General features: G+C 52.1%; 1 long non-coding RNA gene across 3 annotated transcripts; it reads right to left on the reverse strand.

Moving 5' to 3' along the window:
- Positions 1 to 10,035: 10,035 nt before the first annotated feature.
- Positions 10,036 to 11,563, reverse strand: LOC122213036. 3 transcript variants are annotated; one of them, XR_006199400.1, is made up of 4 exons: positions 11,372 to 11,499; positions 10,959 to 11,110; positions 10,635 to 10,786; positions 10,036 to 10,353 (listed from the first exon to the last, which is right to left on the reverse strand). It is a non-coding gene; the product is annotated as an uncharacterized LOC122213036 (long non-coding RNA). The 3 variants fall into 3 exon arrangements; XR_006199401.1 differs by lacking the exon at positions 11,372 to 11,499 and adding an exon at positions 11,507 to 11,563 and having other exon boundaries at positions 10,036 to 10,786; XR_006199399.1 differs by having other exon boundaries at positions 10,036 to 10,786.
- Positions 11,564 to 15,595: the final 4,032 nt, after the last annotated feature.

Consider the following 15,595-nt stretch of genomic DNA (forward strand, 5'->3'; position numbering starts at 1 on the left):
GTCTAAACAGCAGGAGTGGAGGCTGGAAGTCTGAAATCGAGGGTCTGCAGGGCCACGCTCCCTGTGCCAGCGTCTGGGGGGGGGGCTGGCGCTCCTTGGGGTGCCCTGGGGTGCGGCCGTGTCCCTCCAGTCCCGCCATTTTCCTCGTCTCCTCACGCGTCTCCTCTCGTGAGGACACCTGTCATATTGGGTTAGGGGCTCACCCCAGTCCAGTGTGACCTCATCCTAACTTACTTATCATCGGCAAAGACCCCGTTTGCAAATGAGGTCCTGTTCTTAGGTTCTGGGAGGTAAGGCTTCCAGCACAGCTTCTTGGGGACCACAGTTCAGCCAGTAACGGCCAAGTCCACGCTGGAGGCAGGGGTTCAGTGCCCTCGCTAGTCCGCACGGTGGCTGGTGGACAGCTTCTTTTCCGACCGACCCAGTTGCTGCGCTAGCTAGGTCAATATCATTCCTGTAGGCCCCCGAGCTTTTAAATTCTCCGCTGGTTCTAGTAGCTCAGGGGTCTTGAAAAATGGGAAGGAGAAGAAAGGGATAGGTTGTGAGGCCTGGAAGAAAAGAGTCGGCCCTCAGCGTGATTGTCCAGAGAAGACTGGGTCCTTGCTACTGGCAGGGTGCTCCGTGGCCCGGAGGGTCGACGTGTCCCGGAGATGTGGGGTCGCAGGTCCTGCCCCAGACCCACTGAGTCTGAGCCTGCATTGAACAGGCTCCCGCGTGATTTGTGCGCACAGTCAAGCGTGGGAGACAGGCCTGGAGGGGTAGAGCGGAGGAGGCAGGAAGGGAGAGCCTGAATCTAAGATGCCGTGATAATTCTAGCAAAGTCCGGTCCCTGGTTAAACCCGGAAAGGCTGTTGGTTCACTGGTTGAGAAGTTCTCATGGTGACTGACGGGAAGAAGGCTGCATCGGGGCAGCGCGGTGAGGGACAGGGCAGGGTGCTTCCTTCCTCCTGACCCGAGGGTGTCAGCCAAAGAGGAGCAGAGCGGTCGTGATCGCTGGTGGCGCTTTCAGGGCCCTCCAGCCTGGGGAAGAGCGATGGACAGGTGTGGGGGGCTGAGGGTCCAGGAGGGGCCCGGGAGGCGCCCCACGATTCCGTACCCCCACAGACTGGCACCCCGCAAATCGACTCCTTATTTGTTGTTGTTTCTCCCCCGGGGTTACTGAGCATAATTGACGTAATGCACCGTGTAAGCTTAAGGGGTACACACTACCCACATTCTGGATGAACGTCTAATAGACCGAAGTTTTAGGTTTTACGATTAGAAACAACTGACGTAAAGTGCAAACGTTTTGGTGAAGCAGTCAGCTTGAGGTTATGGACTCAGGTGACAAATGACCAACGCCCTCCCTCCAGGCGGACGGGGACAGTGAGGTGCCTGTGGCGAGAGGGGCCGAGGAAGCCGGGGGCCCATCTTGGCCGGCTTCTGGTTACTTGTGGTTGTGCCGCGTGGGGGTTTTGTGCTCGCCCCTCCCCACCCACTCAGGAGCTGGAAGGGAACCACGTTCCCGCGGCTTCCTTGCGAGAGCGGAGCTCGGATTCTGCAGGTTGAAGCCCCACGCGGGCGTTCGCAATCTGTGTGACTCATGGCCTGATCTCCGTCCCCCGGTCGACGGCGCGAGACTCTGGCAGCTTCCCTCGCAGGGAGGTTGGAGAATCAGCCCGGATGACGTGTGAGAGGCCTTTGTGGGCCATCTGCCAAGTCGCATTGTCCCAGTGGTGCTTCCGTTTGGCAGACGTCTGCGTAAGGGGAGGGAGGCTCACTCTTGGAGCGTGTGTTGGCCGTGAGGACGGGACGTGTGGCCGAGTCTTCTAAACGTCTGCCGTTCTGACTCGGAGACGGGACGTCCGCGCCCCACGCCAGACCCGGAAGCGCCGAATGATGCCACGGGCCGCGGGCCCCGGGGGTCACCACGGCGTGCGGTTGCGTGGGCTCCGTGGCTGAAGAAGGGGAAGAGACTTCAAGCAGCCTCTGTAACTTGGACCCACAGAGCCACGCCATCGGAGCTGCGCCCGGGCCGGGTCCTCACTGCCAGTCAGTCGGGGCCGAGAATCTGTGGTTACTTCCCTGGTGGAGGGGTGTGCTGGGGAGGCCGCGGGGAGGCCGCGGGGAGCCTGGGCGCATAAATTGGATCCAGAAGATTGGGAAGTGACCGGGGAAGAGGGTGATCTGTTTTCACAATGGAGCTTTCCGAAAGTCTCATTAGCGTTAGCAGTTGGGTTGGGTGATTTCTTTCTTCCGCGCAGTCTCGAGGAAACCAATTAAGTCTCGCTGCATCTATATGTTACCGGTGCGCCGGCCGTAAGCAAGGGGAGGCCTGTTTAGCCTGACTGTTGCCTCTTGGCTTATAATGGAGAATCAATTTATTTCAGCTTATTAAACTATTAGTGCCCATTGGATATTAACGCCGCTTTTTCTTGAGGCCCCCCCTCCCCCTTCCCCTTTCCCAGGCGTCGGGGAGGAGATTCTAGGACTTCAGAAATGGTGAGCGGGACCTTCCGGGAGGCAGGGGAGCGAGCCGGGTGCCTCCTGGGCCCTCAGGGAAACTTACGATGGAATTAGGAAGTTCCTCGGGGCTTCCACGTTCTGTGACCGCGCGTCAACTTTAAAACCCGTGTTCTGCTAGGAAGTGATGCTGTTGAGAACCTGTTCGGTGCGTGGCCTCCGTGCCTTGTTTCAAGGGTTCCGCGGAGGTATTGGAGGTCCGGGTGGTGTTGGATTGGCCCGTCTGGGCTGTGGTGCCCAGCTGTTGGCCAAGCACTCGTCTGGATGCTATCTGGAAGCTGTTTGGTAGATGTGATTTGCGTTTACAACTTCAGTTACTTTGCGCTTTCTATTTATTTGTTTATTTAAAAAAATTTTTAAATGTGACTACAGCTGGCACACAGTTACGTTCGTCTCAGACGTACGACACGGTGACTCCACACGATCGATACGATGCCATCGACTGTATTCTCTGTGTTGTGACTGCTATGCCCGTGACCCATTCATTCCACAGCTGGGAGCCCGTGCCTCCCCGTCCCCTCCCCCATCTTGCCCATCCCCCCACATCTCCCGTCTGGCAGCCACCAGTTTTTCTCTGTATGTATAGGTCTGTACAATTTAAGTGGAGGAGATTACCCTCCATAAATGAGGGTGGGCCTCATCGGATCAGCCGGTGGCTTTAAGAAAAGACTGAGGTTCCTAAAGAAGAAATCCTGCCTTAAGAACTCCTGCCTGAGTTTCCAGCCTGCATCCTGCCACCATATGTATTTCAGATTCAACACTGCAGGACCAAGTTTATCTGGGTTTTGAGACTGCCGGCCAGCCCCACGGGCTCCACACCTGCCAGTTCCTACACCTGTGAGGGCCGTTTTCCTAAAATAAGTCTCTGTCTGGCCCCTGCCCCCCCCGCCACGTGTGTATGTCCTATTCAGTCTGTTCTCTCCTGGACACGCCTGAACTACCCACCCTCTCTCTCCAGCCCGGGTGTCCCGGGCGACTGCGGCGGTGGTCTTTCCTCCATTCCTAAATGCGGTCTCAGAATCTTCTGGAAGAGTCCATGAACACAGTTGTTCGGAGCTGGCGCCAGAGAGAAAATCTGTTTGCTGTTCTAATTTTAGGGGATACTCTTTGTGGCTGTTGGCTGATAAAACCATCGATTGTTCTCATATTAAGTACCATCTAATTAATTTTTCAACTAACATTTGTGGGTCTCTGATGCCAAAGTACCAAGCATTTCTTGGCACACGCCTGGCCGGGAGCTCACTGCCGGCAGAGCCGAGGAAGGGGCCGAGGAGGGGATGGCTTCACTGGTGCCCGTGGCCTCCACCACTCGCTGCATTTGGTGAGCTGCGCTGATGGGGGCTGGACGGCACCGCCGATGGGCCAGTGGGAGAGGGCCACATAGGCCCCCGTGAGCTTGGACCCCGGGCAGCCTGGGTTCACCATGTAAGAGCACTGCCCACTCCAACAGTTTTTAATTCTAGCATTTATCAAATGGCCCCTTCAAGCCCCCCAGATATAATGGAGACAATGGTTCACCGGGCGGATGGAAAATCAAGTTTTTATTTTATTAAAAAAATTTTTTTTAATGTTTATTTATTTTGGGGGGGGAGGGGCAGAGAGAGAGAGAGACAGAGAGACACAGAATCCCAAGCAGGCTCCAGGCTCTTAGCTGTCAACACAGATCCCAACATGGGACTCGAACCCATGAACCGTGAGATCATCACCTGAGTCAAAGTCAGAAACTTAACCTCTGGAGCTACCCAGGTGCCCCGAAAATCGAGTTTGTAAATTTTTTATTTGAGAGTGAGAGAGAGAGAGAGAGAGAGAGAGAGAGAGAATATGAATCTCTCCCCAATGTGGGGCTCAATCCCATGACCCTGGGATCATGACCTGAACTGTAATCAAGAGTCAGATGCTCGACCAACTGAGCCACCAAGGCGCCCTGGAAAATCGAGTGTTTCACCAGGAAGGGGAGACAGCGAAGGAAGGACTTGAAGTCAGCAGGACGTGTGCTCACATGCGCTGCCGTGTGGGGGCGATGGTGGTTGTGGGATATGATCGAAGTGACGGACGATGCCATTAATAAATGAGGAGGAGCTTTTAAATTAACAGCAGCCCCAGATTGGAGATTAATTTTTTAAATGTTTCCTAACAAGAAAAATGAAGCAAATAAATCCCGACGATGAGGAAGTAATGAAGCCCTTGCGAGAATAGCTTGTTGCCACAGGCAGATGAGGGAATTCGTGGGACGTCTGAGGCCAGCGCAAACCAGCAGGCTCGGGTCCCCGCATCTCGGGCCCTAGGGGACTTGGCGGGCTCGCCCTTTGAGCCCAACTGGTCATCTTTGACTAGAGAGCTTAGAGAGCGTGCGGAGAAAGACAATGGCCGTGAGCAGGCTGGATCCCTGTCCCCCACCGCCCTCACCCGCGTCACCCTCTGGCTGCCGCTGACGGGGCATCCGGGGGCCGTGGCAGCCAGCTGGCTCTGCGTGGACGTGCTGGCCTCCCGGACGGCGGCCGGCGACCGCTGGGGACGTGAGCGGGGACACTGCCAGCTTGTGCAGGCCGCAAAGGGCTCAGGAGCCTGGACGCGGGGCAGTTCCTGGCCCTGGAAGAAGGGACGGGGGGTCTTGGATGCGTCATCCCTCACAGATCAGGACCATTCTGGGTTGTGGGCTGTCAGCGTCTGTGGTCTTTTGTACCTAAAGCACAGACTCCTGAAGATGTCCGTCTTAATCTTAATTTGCTCGGGCATGCCGTTTATTTTATTTTATTTTTAAAAAAATTTTTTTACGTTTATTTATTTTTGAGACAGAGAGAGACAGAGCATGAACGGGGGAGGGTCAGAGAGAGGGAGACACAGAATCTGAAACAGGCTCCAGGCTCTGAGCCGTCAGCACAGAGCCTGATGCGGGGCTTGAACCCATGAACCGCGAGATCATGACCTGAGCCCAAGTCGGCCGCTTAACCGACTGAGCCACCCGGGCGCCCCTCGGGCATGCCGTTTAAACAGTGGCAACTGACCATGGCTTCTAGCATCCTGACGTCCTCAGACGCCTTTGTCTTCAGCGTGATCCTGCCTGGGCTGCTGGACGCCCAGGGCTGGTTATGGCACCTCTCTGAGCTCAGCCTTCTGCTCTCTGAGGATTCCACCTGCCTGGCCTTTCCTGCAGCCCCCCACCCCTCCCCGCTGCATTACACGCCGAGACTTGCGATGGTGTTGAACTCTCCTTTGTGAGAGCCAACAACAGCGGCAGCGATAGTCGTGGGTGACACTTACACAGCATTCACAGTGAACCGGGTCCACACACGTCCATTCGTCCTCTTGACAAGTGGGGGACAGGCCTGCGCCCAGCGGGTGTGAGGCGCGCCAGGCACTGCGCCCGCCGATTCGCGGGCCGGGGGCGGGTGAGCGCCTTGTTCTGGGATCCACCCAGGGCCTCGCGCTCTCGCTCTCGTTGTAGACGGGGGAACCGAGGGGCTGACTGGCGCATCATCAAGTGGGCGAAGGAGGAGGGTGTGAATGCAGCAGGCCCCTGTGGGCAGGGCCACAGGCACCCCCACCCACCCCACCCCACCCCATGTGCGTGGTGGGGCTGCAAATGCCAGCGCCTGGGGGGTCGAAAGGTGTGAGCGGTGGGCGTCTGGGAGGAGGGGTGCGGTGACCTGTAAAAGCATCCGTTAGGGGCTACATTGTGTCCCCCCAATTCACGTGTAGGGGGGCCCGAACACCCGTCCTTCGGAATGTGACTTTATTTGGAAATCGGGTTCGCGTGTCACTGGCAGATGTGCTTAGGCCCAGAGCGAGATGGGCCACGCTCCGATGTGACCGTGTCCCGATGAGCGGGGGGGGGGGGCCCGCTCAGGACACGCACACGGCGGGGAGGGGAGCGCCTCGCAAAGACGAGGGCGGGTGGCCCTTCCACGCACCTGGGGACGAGGGGCGCTGCGGGTTCGCCGCCCGCGGAAGGAGCCGGCCCCATCCGCACCTGGATCCGTGACACGGGACGTTTCCGTCCTTCAGCTGCCGGCCTGAGTACTTCGTGGACAGACCTAGCAAACTAGTAGTGTTCGTGTTTGAAGTCCTCGGAAGGGCCGGCGCCCCCCAAACCACATCTCTGTCACAGCGGCCCGTGACGCGCATGGGCCGTGACCTTTCTCCCTGAGTTGACCTCCGCTCGGTCTTTGGCCAGCCAGCTTGGAAGAGAGGGGCCTTCGAGCAACATCTTGCCCGGGGTGTCCTCCAGCACATGTGACATGACCATAATGACGCTGGCTGGCCGAAGCGCAAACAACGCCAGGCAAGCTTCTAATGCTTCCGTGAATCAGTGCCTCCGATTCCCCCAAACTCGTCGATCGCTATCGCCCTGCCCTGCTCTCGACTTGGAAACGGAGGCGCGGAATGGTACTTGCTGGCCGGCGGATGCTTCATCAACAGTGTCGATTTTATTTTCTGTCCCCCCAAAGCCCTGAGGATTAGCATTTTGTTTGTTTTTGTTGGTTCCCCCCGCTACTATTCAAATAAAATAATTCCAGCCCTCCTCTCCAATATTGGTGGGGGGCCTGGCATCTCGTTGAGATTTTGATGATTTTGTGGGTGAGGAGGAGATCTCATATTCTTCCCTGCATGAAAGTTGGGAACTCCCACCTATTATTTTATTTTATTTTATTTTATTTTATTTTATTTTATTATTTATTTATTTTTGAGAGAGAGAGAGAGCGTGGGGGTGGGGGCAGAGAGAGGGGGAGACACAGAATCCCAAGCGGGCTCCAGGCTCCGAGCTGTCAGCACAGAGCCCGACGCGGGGCTCGAACCCACAGACCGCGAGATCATGACCTGAGGCGAAGTTGGATGCTTAACCGACTGCCACCCAGGTGCCCCTCCCACTTATTTTTAAATTAGGGAAGGTGACAGAAAGGGAAGTGGGTGGAGACACGGCGGCAGAGAAACTGGAAAGCCAGCTCCAGCCGTGTGCCACGTTCATATTCTTCAACACCTTGCCCAGCAAAGATGGGGGCCACGCTGCCCGAACGAGGTGCTGTTCACATCTGGGTTAAGGGCTGGGTTTGCCAGGAAGCTGCCTGAGGCACTGATCGGTCATATGTATTTAGACAACATTTGAATAACCCAGACACACGGTACCAGTTTTCTCCATGTCCGACATGACAAACGAGGTGTACGTTTTTAGCCCCGTTGATGCAAAAGTAGATCCATAAGAATTTCATCACCATCAATTCCAAATACGGTAAAATAGGATATGCCATTCAGGGCCTTTAATGAATGCCTTATTTTGAATATAAAGAGGTATAAAATATTTATGAATAGAAAAGTCATTTCTTCCCACCTCCACTGAAAATATGGTAGTCACATATGAAAGACTATTGCTCAGAAGGGAGCCCATAGGAGTAATTTTCCCGGCATAACTTCATTTGTCCGTATAGCTGTTTCACTCACGAGCCAGGCTGGCCCCGAGGTATGTGTGTGTTGATGTTTCCTCTTGCCTCTTTTTCTGCACACCTCCTGCGTTCTGGGACCCCCACCCATCTACTCTGCCTCACATGCCCCGCCCCAGCCAGCTCTCAAATAGGGCTGCCAGATAAAATACAGGATGTCAAGTTAAGCAGAAATTTCTGGTAAATAACAAATAATTTTTAAGCATAAGTATTCCCGTGCAGTATTTATGACACATTCCAAACATTACATGGGACATACTTATGCTAAACATTATTCATTTTTATGTGAAATTCAAACTTGCCTGGATGTCCTGTATTTTTATTTGCTAAATCTGGCAACCATACTGGCTAGTGGTTTGGGGTCGTTTCTTAGAAGACACGTGTGCGGTGTATGTGTGTGTGTGTGTGTGGGGGGGGGGGGTTGTGGAATTGTCTGAACTATCAGTTGATTGGGTAGGTTAATCTTTGGTTTATAATTTAACATTAAAACCATCACGGGGCACCTGGGTGGCTCAGTTGGCTGAGTATCTGACTTTGGCTCAGGTTATGATCTCACAGTTCAAGGGTTCGAGCCCCGCGTCGAGCTCTGTGCTGACAGCTCGGAGCCTGGAGCTGTTTCAGATTCTGTGTCTCCCTCTCTCTCTGCCCCTCCCCTGCTCACACTCTGTCTGTCTCCGTCTCTCTCAAAAATAAATAAAATATTAAAAACAATCTTAAAACCATCTATTTCACTAGTGAAAACAGAAATATGACCAGTAATCCCACTGTATGGAATGCCTTCCTTGTGCACGACATCATCTAATACTTTGGCTGTGCTTATGAGGTGGTGTGTTCCTTTCCTTTGGTTAGTGAGCACCCTGCGAGGTCCAGTGCCTGCTCCCGCACATTCTGCGTCTCCAAACCACTGGGATCTTACTTTTGGGTCAACCCCTAACGACTTCCATCCTGTCTCCTACACTCATTAGTACATAATGATGTTTATAAGCCCTGGCCCGAGAATCTGGAGGCCAGGGTTTTACTCCTGGGTCCTGTTTATTAATTGTGTGAACCTCTGTGTATTTCTTCACCTCTTTGACCCTCAGTTTCCTGGTCTCCAAATCAGAGGATGTAAACGGGGCTCTCCGGGGTGCTGGGAGGGGAAAGGTGGCAGGGATGCAGGGACGCAAAAGGACCGGGATGGGCCGATGCTGGGAATGAGCGCTTTGCTCTCCCTCCTCCCTTTGTTCTCCGACTCCTTAGATTCCAGGGAGGGGAGCCGCACCTGTCACAGTGCGCGTTTCCTGGCCCCATCAGGGCTCACGGTGGGGCTGGCCCTTGAAGGGATTTGCGGGCCGGCTATCCCAGAGGAGGACACCAGAGGGCGCCCCGCACCGCCGCCCGCCTGCTTGGCTGCGTGTGCAGAGCAGTTACCGTCGGTCGGCGTGGCACCCACGCCCAGTTGAGGTCGGTTCTGAGTTGAAATCAGGAGTTCCGTGTGCTTGAAAGTCTCGTCACCGCTTGGGGCGGTAAAGAACCGAGCAGGATTTAGGTGGCAGGGCAAACTGTCTGCCTTCAGAGCACGTGTGCCTGTAAGACCCTCTAGCTCCCTGGAAACAAGAACCCAGAGGCAAGTGCAGAGGCTGGGTCCGGGGCCCCTGCTCCTCCCTGCTGCTCCGGTACCCGAAGCCCCAGCGGTGTGGGGCGCACCTGGGAAGTGGGCCCGGAACCCAGGAGGGCCAGCGCGTCTCAGGCACAAACTGCCCGGCCCTGGCCTCTTAGCACACGGGAGGCCACACATCGGAAGGGACGAGAGGGCTGCCTTCCAGCTGTGGCCATGACCTTGCCAATACAGAGGAGGAAGCCAGCTCAGCACCGCGGTCCGTATGCACAGGGATGGTTCCCAGGGATGGGCAGGAGCGTGGTCGCGGCTCCCGGCCGAAGAAGGCGTGAAGACACAGCGTAAATTTGGGAAAGCTTTTTAGGTTAACGTGGCTACCATAAGGCCGATGAACAGGCGGGCCTGACCGGGTCATCTAGAAATGTCACTTAAGCAGCATCTTATTCACTGATGACGCCCGGAACCCTGAGAATGTGTTGGTTTGTGATGACAAGGGTCGCGTGAAAGTCTTCTGTGCCTTACAGGCTTTAATGGGTGATCATGGTTTTTAAACACTCCCCCAATGCCTCCTGGTTGTTGGTGAGTGTTGGGATGGGGACGGGGAGGGGATGCTGCGGTGAAGCCTGGTGTGTGCGGGGGCCACAGCTGTGACCGTTCACACTTGCGGGCGCGTGGTGATGGAGGTCACGGCTGCGGCCACCAGACCTTCCTGAGATTCCCCCCCGGGAGGAAAGGCGGCAGATGGGACACCTGGGAGCCTCTTGTGGCTGCTCGGTTTTTCCAAACCCCGGAGGAAGAGTCCGACCGGTGTAGGATGGCCTGGCGAGGGTCGAACCGTGGCTCTTCCTGGACCCGCTCCCTCTTGGCCGCATTTCTGATTTCTCCCCACAGCCCTGGGCTCCCCCGCGCATAGCCACACCTCTGTGTCACACAAGAACAGAGGTGGGAGAGCCAGCATCTGGGGACTCCAAGGGGACTGCCTCCGGGCCACGTGACAGGCACAGCGTGCCGGAAGCCAAGCGTGGCAGGTGGCACAGCAGACAGACCGTCGAATGCTGACGATGGCGGGACTCCCCCAGCTGCCGGGCCCAGCCCCTTACCTCACAGAGGCATTCATTGCTTTGCAGCCTCCGTGTCTGCACGCTTACGCTCTGCAGGGTGCCCACGACGAGGTATTGCTCCCGGATCCCACCCCGTCTCTGTCGCTTTGCCTTCACGCGAGGCTGACATTGACCAGCAGCTCGAACCGCAGCTGTTTGGAAGAACATGCAATCTGCACCAGGTTCGGAACATGAAACCCAGCAAACTTGCCGGGAGATGTTCTTGGGCCTCGTATGTCATGCGTGCATCTTAGGCACGGAGCTGTGGCTTTTGAAATAGATGCGGTAATGCCTGATTTGTGCCCCTGGGTGGCGCAGTCTTACCCTTGGAGGTCGGAATAGATTTGACTGTTCGCTGCCCGCAGGCTCCAAAGCGGGGGGACTGTGGGCAGCCCGGCGTTTGGAGATTAGAGGTCTGCAGAACTCATCGCCAGCCCCGGGGGACACCCAGCGTGGCAGAGGAACGTTCTGTTTTCCTAAAGATAATGGGAGATGAGGAGATCCTTTAATAGTAGGATATTTCATTCAAGGCGATGAAAATTTGTTAGGTGCCATTCTTTATTGCTATTGTGACGAGTGATGGGTGGGTGTCGGGACATGCCCTCAGGGTTGTGCCACCTGCATCGCCCCCAGTGACAGTCAACCCTAGGCTGAAGCCCCCACAGGGATGCCTGTGCTGCAGAGAGCCCCCCCCCCCCCCAAAAGGCCACCCCCGCTTCCTGGACCTCCTGTCTCACCCTTGCTCCTCCTCCAATGCCTTGTCCCTGCCTCGGACCCTCACCCAGGGTCAGCCGAGGCCTCTGTTCAGATTGCACCCCAGCCCAACTTCTCCTTTGGCTTCATGCCTTCCTCCCCTCCCTGCCCTTCCCCACCTGTGCATCCCCAGAAACCCCTGTGTGCTAATCACCATCTGAGTCGGCTTCCCCGGAGCTCTCCTGACAAGGCAGCTTATGATGTCACAAAGAGACAGACTTGAGGTCAGGTGAGGGCGGCGTGGCCCCTGGTGCACAGGTGTGCACTCCAGAGAGGAGGGTGGAGGGAGGAACCTCCTTGGCCTTGGAAGGATCACTGGGAGGGGGTCACATTGACTTGAAGCTTTAGGGACTTTTAAGGACGTAGGAGTTTCCCAGATGGACTCGTATGAACAGGCAAGGTCACAGAGATTGTGCAAAGGGAAGTGAGCCCTGTAGCCAGAGACTGGCAGTGACTCGGCACGAGGGAGGGAGTGAGGAGACCGGGCCCGGCATGTGGAGGTGTTGAGATTTTACCCTGTAGCCAGTGGAGGCCACGAGCATATTCTTCCGTAAGAAAGACCATTATCGTGAGCACAGTGCATGAACGGGGAGCATGGGAGACAAGCTATCCACCAGCTGGGCGTCCCACGTCATCCCCTCTGTCGAGTCAAATGCCTCCCCTTTATGATACAACTGGGATCCCATCTCCTTTGAGGGGATTTCTCTCCCTTAATGCCACCAGCCCCCGTGGTGTGTCCCACAACTCCGCTCGGTACTTGCGGGCAGGTTTGTAAATCCCCCGGGGCTGTCTCTGCTCTCTGGACCAGATCAGACTTTGACTTTTTTTTTTTTTTTAAATTTTTATTTATTTTTTAAATTTACATCCAAGTTAGTTGGCACATAGTGCAACAATGATTTGGGGAGGAGATTCCTTACCCCTTTAGCCCATCCCCCCTCCCACAACCACTAACCCTCTGTTTGTTCTCCATATTTAAAAGTCTCTTATGTTTTGTTCCCTCCCTGTTGTTATATTATTTTTGCTTCTCTTTCCTTGTGTTCATATGTCCTGTGTTTTAAAAGTCCTTATATGAGTGAAGTCATATGATGTTTGTCTTTCTCTAATTTCATTTAGCATAATACTCTCTAGTTCCATCCACATGGTTGCAAATGGCAAGATTTCATTCTTTTTGATTGCCGAGTGATACTCCATCGTATATATATCTCACGTCTTCTTTATCCATTCATCCACCGATGGCCATTTGGGCTCTTTCCATACTTTGGCTCTTGTCGATAGTGCTGCTATAAACATGGGGGTGCCTGTGTCCCTTCGAAACAGCACACCTGTATCCTGTGGATAAATGCCTAGTAGTGCAATTGCTGGGTCGTAGGGTCGTTCTATTTTTACTTTTTTGAGGAACCTCCATACTGTTTTCCAGAGTGGCTGCACCAGTTTGCATTCCCACCAGCGGCACAAAAGAGATCCTCCCTCTCCGCATCCTCACTGCCATCTGTTGTTTCCTGAGCTATTAATGTTAGCCATTCTGAGGTGTGAGGTGGTATCTCATTGTGGTTTTAATTTGTGTTTCCATGATGGTGAGTGATGTGGAGCATTTTTTCATGTGTCGGTTGGCCGCCTGGATGTCTTCCTTGGAGAAGTGTCTATTCATGTCTTTCGCCCATTTCCTCACTGGATTATTTGGTTTTTGGGTGTTGAGTTTGATAAGTTCTTTATAGATTTTTGGATACTAACCCCTTATCTGCTATGTCATTTGCAAATATCTTCTCCCATTCTGTTGGTTGCCTTTTAGTTTTGCTTATTGTTTCCTTCGCTGTGCAGAAGCTTTTTATTTTGATGTGGTCCCAATAGCTCATTTTTGCTTTTGTTTCCCTTGCCTCCAGAGATGTGTTGAGTAAGAAGTTGCTGTGGCCAACATCAGAGAGGTTTTTGCCTGCTTTCTCCTTGAGGATTCTGATGGCTTCCTGTCTTACATTTGGGTCTTTCATCCATTTTGAGTTTATTTTAGTGTGTGGTGTAAGAAAGTGGTCCAGGTTCATTCTTCTGCATGTCGCTGTCTAGTTTTCCCAGCACCACTTGCTGAAGAAGCTGTCTTTATTCCACTGGATATTCTTTCCTGCTTTGTCAAAGATGAGTTGGCCATATGTTTGTGGGTCCATTTCTGGGTTCTCTGTTCTGTTCCATCGAGCTGAGTGTCTGTTTTTGTGACAGTACCATACTGTCTTGGTGATTACAGCTTTGTAATACAGCTTGAAGTCCGGGATTGTGCTGCTTCCTGCTTTGGTTTTCTTTTTCAAGATTGCTTTTTTTATTTGGGGTCCTTTCTGGTTCCATAGAAATTTTAGGATTGTTTGTTCTAGCTCTATGAAGAATGCTGGTGTTGTTTTGATAGGGATTGCACTGAATATGTAGATCGTTTTGGGTAATATTAACATTTTAACAATATTTGTTCTTCCTATCCAGGAGCATAGAATCTTTTTCCATTTTTTTGTGTGTCTTTTTCAGTTTCTTTCATAAGCTTTCTATAGTTTTCAGTGTGTAGATTTTTCATCTCTTTGGTTAGATTTATTCCTAGGTATTTTATGGTTTTTGGTGCAATTGTACATGGGATCAATTCCTTGATTTCTCTTTCTGTTGCTTCATTGTTGGTGTATAGGAATGCAACTGATTTCTGTGCATTGATCTTATATCCTGCAACTTTGCTGACTTCATATATCAGTTCTAGCAGTTTTTTTTGGTGGAATCTTTTGGGTTTTCCATATAAAGTATCATGTCATCTGCAAAGAGTGAATGTTTGACCTCCTCTTAGCTGATTTGGATGCCTTTTATTTCTTTGTGTTGTCTGATTGCTGAGGCTAAGACTTCCAATACTATGTTGAATAACAGTGGCGAGAGTGGCCATCCCTGTCTTGTTCCTGACCTTAGGGGGAAAGCTGTCAGTTTTTCCCCATTGAGGATGATATTAGTGTTGGGACTTTCATATATGGCTTTTATGATCTTGAAGTATGATCTTCTGTCCCTACTTTCTTGAGGGTTTTTATCAAGAAAGGATGCTGTATTTTGTCAAATGCTTTCTCTGCAGCTATTGAGAAGACGATATGGTTCCTGTTCTTTCTTTTATTGATGTGATGAATCACATTGATTGTTTTGCAGATATTGAACCAGCCCTGCATCCCAGGTATAAATCCCACTTGGTCATGGTGAATTTTTTTAAATGTATTGTTGGATCCGGTTGGCTAATATCTTGTTGAGGACTTTTGCATCCATGTCCATCAGGGAAATTGGTCTGTAGTTCTCCTTTTTAGTGGGGTCTTTGTCTGGTTTTGGAATCAAGGTAATGCTGGCTTCATAGAAAGAATTTGGAAGTTTTCCTTTCATTTATATTTTTTGGAACAGCTTCAAGAGAATAGGTGTTGAAAGCCATCTGGCCCTGGACTCTTGTTTTGGGGAGATTTTTGATTACTAATTCGATTTCTTTACTGATTATGGGTCTGTTCAAATTTTCTGTTTCTTCCCGTTTCAGTTTTGGTAGTGTATACGTCTCTAGGAATTTGTCCATTTCTTCCAGATTGCCCATTTTATTGGTGTATAATTGCTCATAATAGTCTCTTATTATTGTTTTAATTTCTGCTGTGTTGGTTGTGATCTCTCCTCTTTCATTCTTGATTTTATTTATTTGGGTCCTTTCCTTTTTCTTCTTGATTAAACTGGCTAGTGGTTTATCAATTTTGTTAATTCTTTCAAAGAACCAGCTTCTGGTTTCATTGATCTGTTCTACTGTTTTGTTTTGTTTTTTGTTGTTGTTGTTGTTTTTTTTTTTTTGGTCTTGATAGCATTAATTTCTGCTCTAATCGTTATTATTTCCCGTCTTCTGCTGCTTTTGGGTTTTATTTGCTGTTCTTTTTCCAGCTCCTTAAGGTGTTAGGTTAGGTTGTGTATGTGAGATCTTTCTTCCTTCTTTAGGAAGGCCTGGATTGCTATATACTCTCCTCTTATGACCACCTTTGCTGCGTTCCAGAGGTTTTGGGTTGCGGTGTTATCATTTTCATTGGCTTTCACATACTTTTTAATTTCCTCTTTAACTTCTTGGTTAGCCCATTCGTTCTTTAGTAGGATGTTCTTCAGTCTCCAAGTATTTGTTACCTTTCCAAATATTTTCTCGTGGTTGATTTCGAGTTTCATAGTGTTGTGGTCTGAATATATGCACGGTA

This window comes from Panthera leo, chromosome A2 (genome assembly GCF_018350215.1).
Source record: "Panthera leo isolate Ple1 chromosome A2, P.leo_Ple1_pat1.1, whole genome shotgun sequence".
NCBI lineage: Eukaryota > Metazoa > Chordata > Mammalia > Carnivora > Felidae > Panthera > Panthera leo.